This window comes from Chinchilla lanigera, unplaced genomic scaffold (genome assembly GCF_000276665.1).
Source record: "Chinchilla lanigera isolate Chin_1 unplaced genomic scaffold, ChiLan1.0 scaffold00057, whole genome shotgun sequence".
Taxonomy (NCBI): Eukaryota; Metazoa; Chordata; class Mammalia; order Rodentia; family Chinchillidae; genus Chinchilla; species Chinchilla lanigera.
In genome coordinates this window covers 5,101,461-5,116,857 of record NW_004955458.1, presented here as the reverse complement: position 1 = coordinate 5,116,857, position 15,397 = coordinate 5,101,461, and the positions used below count along the sequence as shown (strand labels likewise).

Here is a 15,397-nt window from a genome sequence, read left to right as displayed (position 1 = left end):
CCATTCTTTCTGGGGTGAGATGGAATCTCAGTGTTGTTTTCATTTTCATCTCTTGAATGACCAGTGATGTTGAACTTTTTCTCATATATATTTGCTATTTGTATTTCTTTATCTGAGAAGTGTGTATTTATCCCAAATCCCCACTTTTGATTGGGTCTTTAAATTTGGGGGGGTCTGTTTTTTTTTAGTTCTTTCTTTCTTTCTTTTTTGGTACCGGAATTGAACTCAGGACCTTGTGCTTGCCAGGCAGGCACTTGTGCACTGAGCTATATTCCTGGCTGAGTTCTTTATATGTTCTCAATAGTAATCCTTTGTCAGAGGAACAGTTGGCAAACATTTTTCCCCACTCTGTAGGTTGTCTCTTCACTCTGTTGGTGGTTTCTCTTCCTGTGCAAAAGCTTTTTTAAAATAAGACGAGATCCGAGTTGTTGATTCTTTGTGATAGTTCCTGTGTGATTGGGGTTTTATTCATGATGTCTTTGCCTACGCCAATATCTTCCACAGTTCTACCTATTCTGTCTTCCAGCAGATTTAATGTTTCTGTTTTAATATTTAGATCCTTGATCCATTTCAAATTTAATTTAGTGCATAGTGAAAGATATGGGTCCAATTTTAATCTTCAGCATGTACAGAGCCAGTTTTTCCAGCACCACTTATTAAAAAGACTATCTTTCTTCCAGTGAATGTGTTTGGCACCTTTGTCAAAGTTTTGTGTCTAGATGTCGCCCCCGCAAGGCCTCTTGCAGTCATGGAGAGGGCTTCTAGAGTTTTTGATTGATCCTTGGTCCAGTGCTGGGATTATGCATGTGAGTGCTACACCTGCCCTGGGGTGGGTAGCCTGCATACAGTATAAAGGAGGGAAAGAGGCTTGCTCTCCCTGCTGCTCCTGCCATTTGCTCTTGTTGGTGTTGCTGTTTTCTGCCACCTTGAGTGGTTGCCCTTTGCCATGTGCCACTCTGCCTTGGAGCCAGCCAACTATGGATGAAACTTCCACAAACTGTGAGCCAAGTCTTTCTCTTTTTAATTTGGGTGTTGGGTATTTCATCTCAGCAATGAGAGAAAAGTAGCCAAGACAGTGGCTAAGTATGTCTGGAGCTGTTTCTTCATCTTTAATCTGTTCCATTGATCTTTGGTTTTTTTTTTTTTTTTTTTTTTTTTTGCCAGTACCATGCTGTTTTTATTACAGTAGCTTTGTAGTATAATTTCAAGTCTGGGATTGTGATGCCCCCCGCCCCCTCCACATTGCCTTTGTGGGCAGGCTTTAGATTCTTATGTGGAGTTTTCAACCTACATTCCTCCCATGCCCGATTCACAGTAGGGTTTGGATTTGTATGAGAATCTTATGCCACTGCTGACCTGACAGGTGAATCTCAGCTGGTAATGCAAAGTGGTGGGCTGTGCTGTAAATACAATGAAGCTTTGCTTTCCTACCTCTTTCTGTGTGGCTCAGGTCCTAACAGGCCACGGATATAGATTAGTGGCTCAGATGTCAGTGGCCTGGGGGTTGGGGACTCCTGCTGTATATTGTTCTTTATAGATTTTAATTGCCTTACAGGTTGGGAATGTACATGCTGAATTTCATTGTATTATTGGTGATGTTTTGAATAAGTCTCAGCTGATTGTGGGTGCTTCTGTTATCTACTACTATGGAACAAACCACCCCACAACGTTGTGGCTTAAAACAACTCCTTATTTGCTTATGATTTAAGTGGATTGCTAATTTGGGCAGGGCTCATTTGGTAGTACAGCTTGTCATTCCACATGCTGTGGGCTGGGTTTATATGTTTGTGATCCGTTTTCTGGTTGACTGGGAGTAATTGGACATGGGTGCCCTTAGTCACATGTTCATCATTGAGTTGGAGCTGTCAGCTGGGTTGCTGTGGTGTGTTGGAAGCTGACTAGGCGTGATGGCTAGGTTCCAGAAAGGTGGGAAGTAAGCTGCAAGGTCTCTTGAGGCCTAAGCTCAGAAGTTACAGTGTCATTCATGCCCCACTCTGTTGCTCAGAGGAAGCCACAAGCCCAGTTCAAATTCAAGGGGTAGGGAAACAAACTGCACTTCTTAATGGAAGTTGCTGCAAATGCAGTAATTGTAGCCAAGTTAAAATACTTGTGGCCCTGTTAAAAGTGGATGTGGTTTTTCCTTGTTCTTTCTCTCCCTTTCGTTTACTCCTTTTAAATGAAATAGATGGTTTTGTTTTTATTGCCTTGACCTGCCTTTCTTTTTGAAGTTAATATTGGAACACAGCTTACTTGGTGAAGGATGTCTTCTGTGATTACTTGATGTGGCCAGGGCCTGATATTTTTAGGTTCTGACAGTTTTCAAATTACCATAATAATATCATACATCTGTTAATCACTGAAATTTTAGTTTCTTCCCCAGGTGATTTTGAACTTTTCTTAAACTGATAACTACCAAGGGTTAATGCAGTGGTCCATTTATGGGTTTTGATCCCAGCCCTTCCATGGCGTGTATGTCAGAGCAACTAATATGAGCATGAAATAACTTTTTTTTTGGCCAGGTGCTCAATGAAAGCAGGGAGAGAAGTTTATAGCAGAAGCTGACGGATTGTAGTTGTCTCACGTAGACAGGGTTTTTTTTTATGTGAAATAAACAAGAATCTTGGGCCAGGCTGAGATGTCCATGACCTGTCAGCCTTTCAGGATGAATCAGCAGAAGTTGTAGATGAGGTGACACTGTCAGCACAACGAGCCCCTTACCCTGAGTTTAATGGACCTCTTGTTAAAGTAACTGTCACAGCCCTCGTTTAGAGAAAATCCAGAGTCACTGCTCAAGACTCAGCTGACTTTAAAAGCTATTTATTTTGGAGAGTGAAGGTCACTTTCAGTATAGGTGCACCATTGAATGTGACATGTGGCTGTTTTTCCACTTACAGCCATTTTGGTGTGCCCAAATGTTGGTGTGCCAAATGTTGCAGTGGTTACCATCTTTAAAGCTTGTCTGCAGGTGACTAGAGGCTACTGTGCTTCTCCAAGTAAGTTGAATTAATTGTATCTGGTCTCAGAAAAGTGGATTTGTTAAGTGTAGTTTCTGATTTATCTATTTCCCAAGCCAGTGATAATTTATTAGAAATAGAAGCTCAGTGGTGGCATTTTATTGCAAGAGATGGCTATTAGCTGCTGAATACAGTGATTTTCTTTGTCTAGGACAAAAGTATTCCTGGTGATGGTCATTATTAAAGCTTTATAGAATACTTCAATAGTGAGATGGCTGACCTGAATCTTCCCACTCCTATGAGGTTATCTTTAAGGCATTTGGAATGCTGTACATAATTTTTAGCTGCCTTTTAGGTGTTTACAACATGGGTCCATTTAGCCTAAGTTGTTCTGCGCTCTGAGGCGCTCCTCAGTGCAGTGGTGATGACCACACGTTTGCAGTTGCAGCTGCCTGAGGTGATTGGATTTGGGCCCCACAGAACCATAGAGTAATTGTCAGGTATGATTGTTGTCTTATTTTCTGAGTGTAAATTTTACCTTTAGAGAAAAGAAAGATTTCTGAGGATACAAGGTAGATTGTTAGAATGAAGAAGAGAACACAAGCTTGACAGGTTGGCCATCTTATGGGTACACAGATAAGATCTGAATACCTTAAAAAGCCTAAGTTTTCTGGAGGGAAGTACTTAGCTTTGTAAGTAAATTAGAAAATTATAAAACTATTTCAGTGCTTTTTTTTTTATATTAGACACTACTTAGCATTTCAGGTATATATACAAACTATACACATAACATTTTTGCCCTCAAAGTTTACATTTTTGTCTGGAAGGATAATTTTTAAGTACATAAGTAACTACAGAGTATGATAGATGCTGTAAAGAAAAAAGATGTGATGTAATACAGACAAACAAGGGGGGGATCCTTCAAATTCGGTGGTCAGGGAAGGCCTCTTTGTAGTGATATATGAACTATTCTTTGAAGGGGAGCCAGAACCCACATCCTCTTACAGAGGAGTATCTTGGGCAGAAACTGTAACAAATACAAAGGTATGATGGGAGGATTTGGTGTGGTTTGTTCAAGAAAAGAGGTCAGATTTTGTAGGACTCTGTAGACATTGAATGTGATATTGAGAAGTCTCTAGTGGGAGGTAGCCTATTGATTGAGGAAGCTAAAGAATCTGATTTTCATTCACTCGTTCCTGGTTCTATTGAGACAGGGTCTTGCTATATAGTTCAGGCTGACCTCAAACTCATTGTGATCTTTCTCCTCAGCCTCCCGAGTGCCAAATTTACATTTTTATGAGATTATTCATTCATCTCTGGTGTAGGAAACCTCGTTGGTCTCTCGTTGTACCCCAGAGAGAAATGGTGATGGGTATGAGAAAAATAGACAAGAGACAAGAGCTGGGGTTAGGTGGAGTTACCTCTTACCAGATGAGCAAGAGGACTGCCCAAAAACAGTAGAGCATTTATTTATATCCCGGGGAGGTTGGTTAATTTTTGTCTCGCTGTCTAGCAACCAATTAACAAGTTATAAAAGCTTGTTTACTCCGAGGGGCTTGTTTATTTTGAGGAGCTTTTGTGTTTTTAGGCTAGCTTTATCTTGTATGTGTAATTATTTTTTAGCTTTAGCGGCTCCCAACACTCTAGGAAATGCCAAGGTGGAAGAGACTAGTTTATGAAGCTGATGCATTTATTACATTACTCCAATCAGGGTGTGGAAGTGTAAGTTTGTAATTCTGCTCCATACATGGAGGCAGCAAGTTTGAACCAACTGGCCAATTTTGCCAGACCTCTGTTTCACCATTCGGTTTATAAGGGCTGGGAATGTAGCTTACTGGTAGAGTACGTTGGGTTCAAATCTAGTAAAGCATATGCACACGCACACACAAAATCAAACCAAAAATACCAAAAACCCAAGCTGGGTATGGTGATGAATACCTATAATTCCCAAACTGAGTTTGCAGTCCTTCTGGCTCAGCCTCCTGAGTAGCTGGGATTACAGGCATATGCCCCTGTGGCACTGTGCCTCTCTGTAGTGTGGGTTTTTGTTGTTGTTGCTGTTTTGGAGACAGGATCTCACTGTGCAGTTTAGACTGTCCTTGAGCCCACTATGTAACTCAGGCTGGCCTCAAAATCAAAGTGATTGTCCTACCTCAGCCTCTGAGGTGCTGGGATTACAGGTGTGAGCCACCACACCCAGTTACAGTATGTGTTTTGAATTATGTTGCTGTGGATTCTCTAACTCATTGGAGAATCGCCTCTTGGTGTACCATGACTCTCATGTGAACCCACTGCATCCAGTTAAAAATCGCACACGTCTGGGTATGGCTTGAGGGCTGATGGGGAAAGGTAACTAGTAATTAGGTAACTAGTAACTGGTAATTTCTTTGCATGAGGGAGGGTAAGACATTTCTTGAGAGAAAATTCATTACATGGATAGTATTTCAGGACCAAAGTTGGTGGTGAAAAGAGGAAGGGCAATATTCTCTGGCCATGTCTTTGTAACTTAAACCAACTACCACATATGCTGATGATAAAACCCTGAGGTGCATGGACTATAAAGAACCATGGGCTATAAAGAGGGCTGGGGATGTAGCTCAGTGCTTTTGTAGCATGTGTGAGGGCTTTGGGTTTGATCTCTGGTACCATAGAATTTACAAAAACAAACTGTAAAAGAGCTTTTTCTTGGAAATCTTTATAAGATACTGAAGGGAGACATTAGTGATGTGATATTGGTAGGACAGAGTTGTACAACAAAATAGTGTGTTAGAGATAGCCCTCACTTCACCACTGAACACAGAAACTAGGTATTTTCAGGCCCCCATGAGTACAAACTGGCTTGGGCATGTTAAGGGTTCCATGGTGGCGCTCAGAACTCAGGGCTTCTGAAGTGGATTCAGTAGCATCCATCCCTGAGTCTAGTAATAGCAATCATAATAATGATTTCTGCAGTTGGGGTGAGGAGATACTAAATTATATTTGTTCTATCTGTAGCTTCTTTTCATTTTTGGTTTTAACCTACCAGGAGATAGTCTAGATGTGCTCACTCAGTCAAAACTTGTATGAATACATAGGCAAAATGCAGGTGAAAAATTCCAGGAAGTAAGGCTGGATGTTCATTTATATAGAAAGTAGGCCAAGAACTGCTTGTGAGAAGAGATCAATAGATAAGAGCGAGCAAGTGGGCTTTTTTTTTTTTTTGGATATTGTGAATTGAGAGCAGGAATGGCTGAAGAGGGTTTAGGTGGGTGCAAGATTATGACAAATGAAAGCAAAAGGAATTGGGAAAAAGACACTAAGGGGTACTGCTGTGAATTGGACCTCTTTATTTTCTTTGAGGATCTCAAAATACTGAGATTTAAAATTGCTTTTAACCTTTTTTTTTTTTTTGAGGTTAGACTTGTTTCTTATATGTGATGCCATTCCAGTACTGGACTCATGGAGGCTGAGCATTTGTTCAGGTAATAATGGGGAAAGGTTGTGTGGCACTTTCTGTGTACCAGTCAGTGAACTAATTACACAGGCTCTGAGTTTGATCCCCAGCACAGTCGAGACACTGAACACACTCATCACCCTGACGAGTTTCCTTATCTCCATGTATAACCCTTCTCTCCGGCTCTGTGGTCTCCGGGCAACCACTGATCTACGTTGTTCTTATAGAATAGTTTGCATTGTCTAGATTTCTTTCTTTCTTTTTTCCTTTTTTTGGTCTTTTTCAGACAGGATCTCGCTATGCTGTTCAGGCTGGCCTTGAGCTCATTTTGTAGCCCAGGCTGTCCTCGAACCTCAGCCTCCTGAATGCTGGGATTACAGGCATGCGCTGCCACGCCCAGCTAGAATTTCATATGAATGGAATCATATAGAGTATATACTCTTTCATTTATTTTTGGTCTGCCTTTTTGTACTCAGTATAATAATCTTGAGATTCAGTTACATTTTGTACGTATCAATAGTTTATTCATTTTCATTGCTGAGTAGTGATCCTGGTAATTTGACAATTACCAAAAAAACCCAACTATATTTATCTAAAAGCCTTTATACTTTTAAAATTGAGGTGAAATTCATATAACACAATTTACAACCTGCTTTCTCTAGTTTCAGAACTTTTCCATAATCCCATAAACAACCACATATCCATGGAGTAATCATTCTCTATTCCTTCCTCTTGATAACCTCTAATCTGCTTTCTATCTGTATGGATTTTCCAAATAAAAGGAATGAAATAGCAGAAAAAGAATCTTACAGTATTTGACCTTTTGTGCTAACCTTCCTTTAACTTAGTGTAATGTTTTGAAGTTTACCTGAGTTTGTAATGTAGGTCTGTACTTTTCCTTTTTATGGCTGAATAAAATTTGGCTATATATGTATGTATTATATAATTATGTACATAATTGCTTATTAGGTGGGTGCAAGATTATGACAAATGGAAGCAAAAGGAATTGGGAAAAAGACACTAAGGGGTACTGGACTGGACTGGTACTGGTACTGGAATAGTTAATGGACATTTGGGTTGTTTCTTTCTTTTAGGTATGAGAAATAATGCCACTGTACATGTTTATATGAAAGTATCTAAGTCTCTGCTTTGACACATTTGAGGTATATCCGTTTAAGAGTAGACTTTCTGGACATACGATAATCTTTTTTTTTTTTTTCTTTTTTGAGACAGGGTCTTACTCTGCAGTTCAGGCTGGCCTTGAGCTCACTTTGTAGCCCAGGCTGCTCTTGAACTCGCAGTGTTCCTCCTGCCTCAGCCTCCCTAGTGCTAGGATTACAGGCCTGTGCCACTATGCCTGGCAATATGATAATCTTATGTTCAACTTTTTCAGGAAATGATGAACTGTAGCACTGCATTATTTAACAGTCTGGTAATGTATGAGGACTGCTGTTTCTTAGCATCCTCACCAAAACTTAATGTTTGATTTTTTATTTTTTGTATTATTAAGGATTGAACATAGGGTCTTTGTACTGAGCTACATTCCTGGCTCTTTTTGAATCTTTTATTTTGAGATGGGAAAACATAATGTTCTGGGATATATTTGGTATTTTTTTAGTTTTTAAAAAATTTTTTTTGTCTTTTTGAGACAGGGTTTCACTATGCAATTCAGGCTGGCCTTGAGCTTACTGTGTAGTCCAGGCTGGCCTTGAACTTGTGGTGGTCCTCCTGCCTCAGCCTCCCAAGTACATGCACCACCACGCCTGGCGTATATGTGGATATTTTTAAAAATTTACTATAGTGAAGGAAATTAGCAGCATATCCATCACCTCACGTTTTTTTTTTTTTTTTTTTTTTTGAGACAGGATCTCTTTATTCCGTTCAGCCTGGGCTTGAACTCACTTTGTTGCCTGGGCTGGTCTCAAACTTGCACCTCACATTTTTTTTAAAAATAAATTTTATTTTATATATTTAAAGCATAGATAATAGTTTTAAAATATATTCTAGATCTTAAACCCTGAGCAGATATATGACTCACAAATATTTTTCCATTTTGTAGATTACAATTTTGTGTATTTAATAATGTCCTTTGATCAAAAAGATTTTATTACTGTTATTATTTTATGTTTTTGGAGTACTAAAGATTGAATCCAGGTCCTTTGCAGTGAGCTACATCTCTTCCTGTTTGTGTTCTGAGACAAGGTCTTGTTAAGTTTCCCAGGTGAGACTTGAACTTGCTATTTCCCAGCCTCCCAGAGTGCTGGGATTACAGGTGTATACAAGATTAATATTTTTATGAACTCTAATTTTAATCTTTATTTTTCCTTTTGTGGCTTATTTTGGTGTCTACTCTCAGAATTTATTATTAAAGATTATGAAGATCTATTCTCTATTTTTTCTTCTAAGAGGTTTTATAATTTGGCCCAGTGTAGGGCATTGATTTGTTTTCAGTCAGACTTTGTATATAGAGTGAGTTAAGGGACTAACCTCAGTCTTACTAGTTTTTTGAGGTAGGGTCGTGCCATGTCATTCAGGCTGGCCTTAAACTCACTGTGTAGCCCCTGTGGGACTCAAACTTACTACGTTCTTTTTGCCTCAGGCTCCTGAGGGCTGGGATTGCAGTGATCCCTCACTTATTGCAAGAGTTACGTTCCAGAGACCCCTACAATAGGTGAAAACTTGTGAAGTAGCGGCATTCACTGTTAGAAGGCTTAGAAGGAGCAGAACGTTTAGGTGGCATCGTAGGGCTTGAAATAAATTCAAACTTTTACAAAAATTTCACAAAAGTACAACACCACAGAGCAACACTACACACAGGGATCTGACATTGATGTGAAGTGGACAAGGAAGAGATGCTAAATGTACGGGCACAGTGCAGGAGAGCAAACAGACTGATGCTACGGTCACTGAGCCAATCAGTGCCCAGTATACAGAACACAGGGCTGTGGTTGGTTGCGTTCCGTTCCATCAGCCAGTAGTGTGCTGTGTACAGTCTCACGTTGGCTAACTTATACAAGCAGTAGTAGCATGCTGTATTTCCATTGTGTACAGTATAGTATTCATCTGCTGATGAAATACATACTGTATTTTATTTCGATTTAATATTCTTTTAATATGTTTAAATTAACATTTTAAATATTTTTTATGTTTTAAATTTTTTAAGCAACGATAATTAAAATCATAAATATTATATAAATACCCAGGCAGGGCGTGGTGGTGCACACCTGTAATCCCAGCACTCAGGAGGCTGAGGCAGAAGGGTCACTTCGAGTTCAAGGCCAGCCTGGGCTACAAAGTGAGCTCAAGGCCAGCCTGAGCTTCATAGCGAGACCCTGTCTCAAAAAGACAATAAATATATACATACATACCTATATACCACAGAATCCCGTGATATAGTGAAAACTCTGCAATACAGAATTAGATACATTTTTTTAAAAAACCTGCCATACTGTGAAGCTGCAATAAGTGAACTGCAATATAGCAAGGGATGACTGTACAGCCCCGCCTGGCTCTATCTTCAGTCTTTTGCCTATGGTTATTCATTTGCCGCATTATTGTTTGTTGAGATTATTACTTGACCATAGAGATTTGTTTTTTGGTTTTTTTTTTGTTTTGTTTTTGAGACAGAGTCTCCCTACACAGTTCAGGCTGGCCTTGAGTTCACTTTGTAGCCCAGGCTGGTCTCGAACTCTCAACGGTCCTCCTGCCTCAGCCTCTGGAGTGCTGGGATTACACCACGCCTGGCTGAGATTTGGGTTTAATGTTGGATTCTCATTTCTATTGGTCTCTGTCCTTTTGTCAGTATACATTGTTTTGATTACTGTAGCTGTGTGGTAATGAAATCAGGAGGTCTGAGTTGTTCTACCTTTTCTTTTTCAATATTGTATTAGCTGTTTAGGATCCCTTGTTGTTTCACAGGAATAGCTGTAAACACATACATTAAGAAAAAAGAGCCAGATGTGGTGGTGCACCCCTATAATCCCAGCACTCAGGAGGCTGAGGCAGGAGGATCATTGTTAGTTTGAGACCAGCCTCGGCTACCAAGTGAGCTGAAGGCCAGCCTGAATTGTGTAGTGAGACCCTGTTTCAAAAAGACAAAAAAAAAAGACTGCTGGGTGTGGTAGTTCGTGCCCTTGATCCCATCTACTTGGGACTCAGAGGCAGGAGAATCGAAAGTTCAAGGCCAACCTGGGCAATTTAAATGAGACATTGTCTCAAAATGAAAAAAGATTAATAATGTCTGTGGCTGTAGCTTAGTGGTAGAGTACAAAGCCCTGGGTTCAATTTCCAGTACCAAAAAGAAAAAAGGAAAAGAAAAAGGAAAGAAGAAATGTTAGAATGGGAATTATAATTAACATCATAATTTATAACAATGTACTTTGATTAATACGAAGTGAATTATACTAGTATCTGAAACTTTTGTGCCTACGTAACTCCATTTTTCTCCTTTTTTGTGTTGTTATTACATATATTACCTTTCTATGTATCCTTATCTCTGTCAAAACATTAGATCTTAATTCAGAGAATTAGAATAAAGAGCACATTAATATGGTCCTTTATATTTACCTGTGTAGTTATCTTTACTGTTTCTTTATTTGTATTTCAGTTCCTCTGTAATGCCTCTTTATCCTAGGCTCCCAGGCTCCCTTTAATATTGTAGAGTTGCCATTTGTAGGTTTATGGATGCAATTTGAGACCATATTCCTAAATGAAATAAATTGGACACATGTATAAGTACCACATTGTATCTGTGTTTGTTTTTTGTTTTTGTTTCTTGTTTTTTGTTTTTCTTCTGGTACCAGGAATTGAACTCACGACCTTGCGCTTGCCAGGCAGGCACTTTGCTGCTGAGCTAAATCCCCAGCCCCCACATTGTTTCTGTGATGTGAGAAACTCAAAAGTGTAAATACGGAACAAAATGTATAGTAGATATTGGGAAATGGAAATAAAGTGTTCAAGTGAGAAGGGGAACAAGGGGGGGCGGGGCACGGGGAAGGAAGGAAAGGGCAAGGAAAAAAAAGAATAGAAGGAAGAAATGGACACAAAGCTTTTATAAATAAAGAGGAGAGGAGGGGTTGAAGGGAGGGGAGAGGAATGGAAAAAAAAGAAGATGTATCATGTACAGGTACAAATTCCCTATGATGAATATTATCATTGTGTATATCTAAAATGCACCAATAAAAAAGTTTAAAATAACTGCTCCTCTCAAAAAAAGAACCAGTGGAGGCCAAAAGGCAGTGTAAAGATACAGCATATCCAGATTACTGAAAGACTGAAAGAGAAAGAATGCCAACCAATAACTCAATGTTCAGCAAAACTATATTTCAAAATTGAAAGAGAAATTAAGACATTCCTGTATAAACAAGAAGACAACTGAGATCAACAGAAAGACACAATTTGTCACAAGCAGACCCATTCTACTATTATTTATGTATGTATTGATTGATTGATTGTCTTTTTGAGACAGGATTTTGCTATGAAGTTCAAGTTAGCCTTGAGCTCATTTTGTAGCCTAAGCTGTCCTTGAACTCACAGCAATCCTCCTTTCTCAGCCTCCTGCGTGCTGGGATTACAGGTGTGCACCACCATGCATGGCTCGTTTTATTTTTTTTGAGGAATCTCCACACTGATTTTCCACAGTGTATGTACCAGTCTACACTCTCACCTACAGTGGAGAAGGATTCCTTTTTCCCCACAGCCCCAGTAGCATTTATTTTTGGTTGATTTCTTGATAGTAGCCATTCTTTCTGGAGTGAAATGGAATCTCAGCATTGTTTTAATTTGTATCTCTAATGACCAGTGATGTTGAACGTTTTTTCATATATTTCTGTGCCATTTCCACTTCTTTATAAGAGAAGTATCTATTCATTTCATATGCCTGTTTTTAGATTGGGTCTTTAAGTTTAGGGGAGTCTGATTTTATTGAGCTTTTTATATATTGTAAATGTAAAGCGTCTCTCTGAGGAACAGCTGACCAAAGTTTTTTGCCACTCCGTGGGTTGTCTCTTCACTCTCTGTAATGAGATCCCAGTTGTTCATTCTTTGTGATTTTTCCTTTGCAATTGGGTTTTCGTTCATGAAGTCTTTGCTTATACGAGTGTCTTCAGGAGTTCTACCTATGCTATCTTTCAGCAGATTTAGTGTTTCTTTTAATATTTAGATCTCTGATCCATTTTGATTTTAGTTTAGTGCATGGTGAAGGATATGGGTCTAGTTTTAACCTGTGGCATGTGGAAAGCCAGTTTTTCCAGCACCATTTATTAAAGAGGCTGCTTATGGTGAAGGTGTTTTGCTCTTTGTCAAAATGAGGTGACTGAGTGTGTTTGCTGTTGTTTCTGTATCTTTTCATGTGTTCCATTTATCCTCCTGGGTTTTTTCCCCCGGTACCATGCTGTTTTTATCACAGTAGCTTTGTAGTATAATTTCAGGTCAGGAATTGTGATGCCCCTGCCTTGCCTTTGTTGCCCAGAATTGCCTTTGCTATTCTAGGTCTTTTCTGGTTCCAAATGAGTTTTAGGAGTGTTTTCTGTAATTCTGTGAGATATGCTGTCATTTTCTCAGGATTGCATTAAATAAGTATAACAATTATGAAAGTATTTCCTACCTAAGAACAGGGGATATCTTTCAGTCTCCTTTTTGAGAGTACAGTACTTTTTCAATGTGGAGGTCTTTTACTTCCTTCATTAGATTTGCTCTTATGTATTTCATTTTTTTTTTTTTTTTTTTGGATGCTATTGTAAAAGAAGATGTTTCCCTGATTTCTCTCAGTGAGTTTGTTATTCATTTACAGGAATGCTGTTTATTGTTGAGTGTTGACTTTGTATCCAGCTATGCTACTGAATCTGGTTATTCAATCTACAAGTCTTTTGGTGTTGTTTTTGGGGGTCTTCTTGTAGTGTCTCATGTTACCTGCAAGTAATAATTTAACTTCTTCCTTCCGTATTGTTATTCCTTTCATTTTTTTTTCTCTTGTCTAATTGCTCTGGCTAATGTTTCTAGAACTATATTGAATAAGAGTGGTGTATCAGTCAGGGTTTTACTGGAGAAACAGATATAACACAGGATGTACAGATTATAAGAAATTACAAGATTGGCTTACGACGGTCAGCCAGAGAGTTGTATGGGTAAGTGTGCAGAGGGTGTCTGCACACTGAAGACGGAAGGAATCAGTCCAGGGTCTGGAGTTCACTGCAGAGTTCTGTGCAAGTCTGTACCAGGAGGCCGATGAGTCTGTGACAGGAGGCTGAAGGATCCAAGGTGGAAGCCGAAGAGTCTGCACTAGAAGCCAGCAGACTAAGTCCAAGCTGAAGGTGAAGACTTTAGCTCCTCCAAAAGGAATGGAAGTACCTCTGTCGTTCTTCATTTCCCTTTTATATTATCTAGGTGATGATCCACCCTAGGGTGGCTCCTCTACACTCTAGGGTGTAGAATTGCTGGGCCAATTGCTGAGCCAAGTTTAGTTATGTTTCTAAACTTCTCAAGTTGACATTATCAGTCAACCACTACAAGTGGTGACAGTGGACATCCTTATGTTGTTCCTGAGTTTATGGTGAAAGCTCTCAGTTTTTGTTCATTTTGTGTGATATTGACTATCGGCTTTTCATAGTTGGCTTTTTGTCAGATTGAGATAAAGACTATTCCAGTTTTCCATAGGGTTTTTATTGTGAATGGGTGTTGGACTTTGTCAAACAATTTTTCTGCATCTATGGAGATGATGATAATGGTTTTTGTCCTTGGTTTTGTCAATATGGTATATTATATTTATCAACCTGCATATATTGAACCATTCATACATCCCTGGGATGAATTCTGCTTGATCATGGTGTATAATCTTCTTGATGATTTGCTGCACTCTCTTTGCCAGTATTTTATTGAGAGTTTTGTGTCTGTGTTCATTAGAAGATTGGCCTGTAGTTCTCTTTTGTGGTTGGGTCCTTCTCTGGATTTTGTATCAGGGTAATGCTTGCTTCCAGGAATGAATTTGGGAGTATTGCTTCCCTTTTTATTTCATTAAAGAGTTTGAGAAGTAACAGTATCAGATCTTCTAAATTTCTTGTGGAATTCAGCAGTCAATCTGTCAAGACCTGGGCTTTTCTTTGTTCAGTTTCATTGACTAATATTGGTTTATCCTGACTTTATATGTCTTCTTGGTTCAGCTTTAATAATACATATGTATCTACGAATCTGTCCATTTCTTTGGTATTTTCTGTCTTATTAGAATATAGCTTCTCAAAGCAGGTAATAATGATCTTCTGGATTTCTCCAGGTTTTGTTGTGATTTTACCTTTTTTACTTCTAATTGTATGAATTTGGGCCTTTTTCTTACTTTTTTAAAGTAAGGTTGGCTAAGGGTTGGTGAATTTTATTTACTCTGTCAAAGAACCAGCTCTGATTCATTGATTCTTTGTATAGTTTCCTGTGTCCATTGCATTAATTTGTACTCTGTTCCTTATAATTTCCTCCCTCATACGAGCTTTGGGCTTGACTTGCTCTTCTTTTTCTAGAAGGTTTAGGTTCATCATTAGGTTGTACATTTGAGCTCTCTCTGTTTTTCTGATATGGGAGTTCACTGCTATAAACTTACCTCATAGGACTGTTTTCATTGCATCCCGTAAGTTCTAGCATGTTGTATTGTCATTATCGTTTAAGTGTAGAAACTAATTTCTTCTTTAATTTAATCTGTGACCCATTGATTGTTCAGGATAGTGTTATTTAATTTCCATGTGCTTATGAAGTTCTTATGGTTTATTTTGCCACTGATTTCCAGTTTCATGTCATTCTGGTAGTGTAATATGTATGGAATAATTTCATTTTCTTTGCATTAATTTAAGCATGTTCTCTGAGCTAATATGTTGTCTGTTTTGGAGAATATCCTATGTGTAGCTCAGGAGAATGTGTATTCTGATGTTTTGGTGGGAACACTATAGACAGCTACTGAGTCTATTTGTAAAAGTTTGGCTCAGTTTCGGTATTTCTTTGTTGACTTTTTTGTCTGGTCTATCTGTTTGTG

At 38.9% G+C, this 15,397-nt stretch overlaps 1 protein-coding gene across 14 annotated transcripts in view; it reads left to right on the top strand.

Moving 5' to 3' along the window:
• R3hdm2 (R3H domain containing 2) overlaps window positions 1–15,397 on the top strand; it is a 145,443-nt gene that overhangs the window by 10,552 nt on the left and 119,494 nt on the right. For 10 of the 14 annotated variants that reach the window (XM_013520852.1, XM_013520859.1, XM_005397358.2 and 7 more), the window contains exon 2: window positions 6,353–6,415. The exons of 2 other annotated variants lie outside the window; for them this stretch is intronic. The gene's annotated coding sequence lies outside the window, so the exon portion shown is untranslated. Of the gene's footprint in view, window positions 1–2,894; window positions 2,994–6,347; window positions 6,416–15,397 lie in introns of all 14 variants that reach the window. 2 more of the 14 variants (XM_013520853.1, XM_005397354.2) reach the window with 2 other exon arrangements.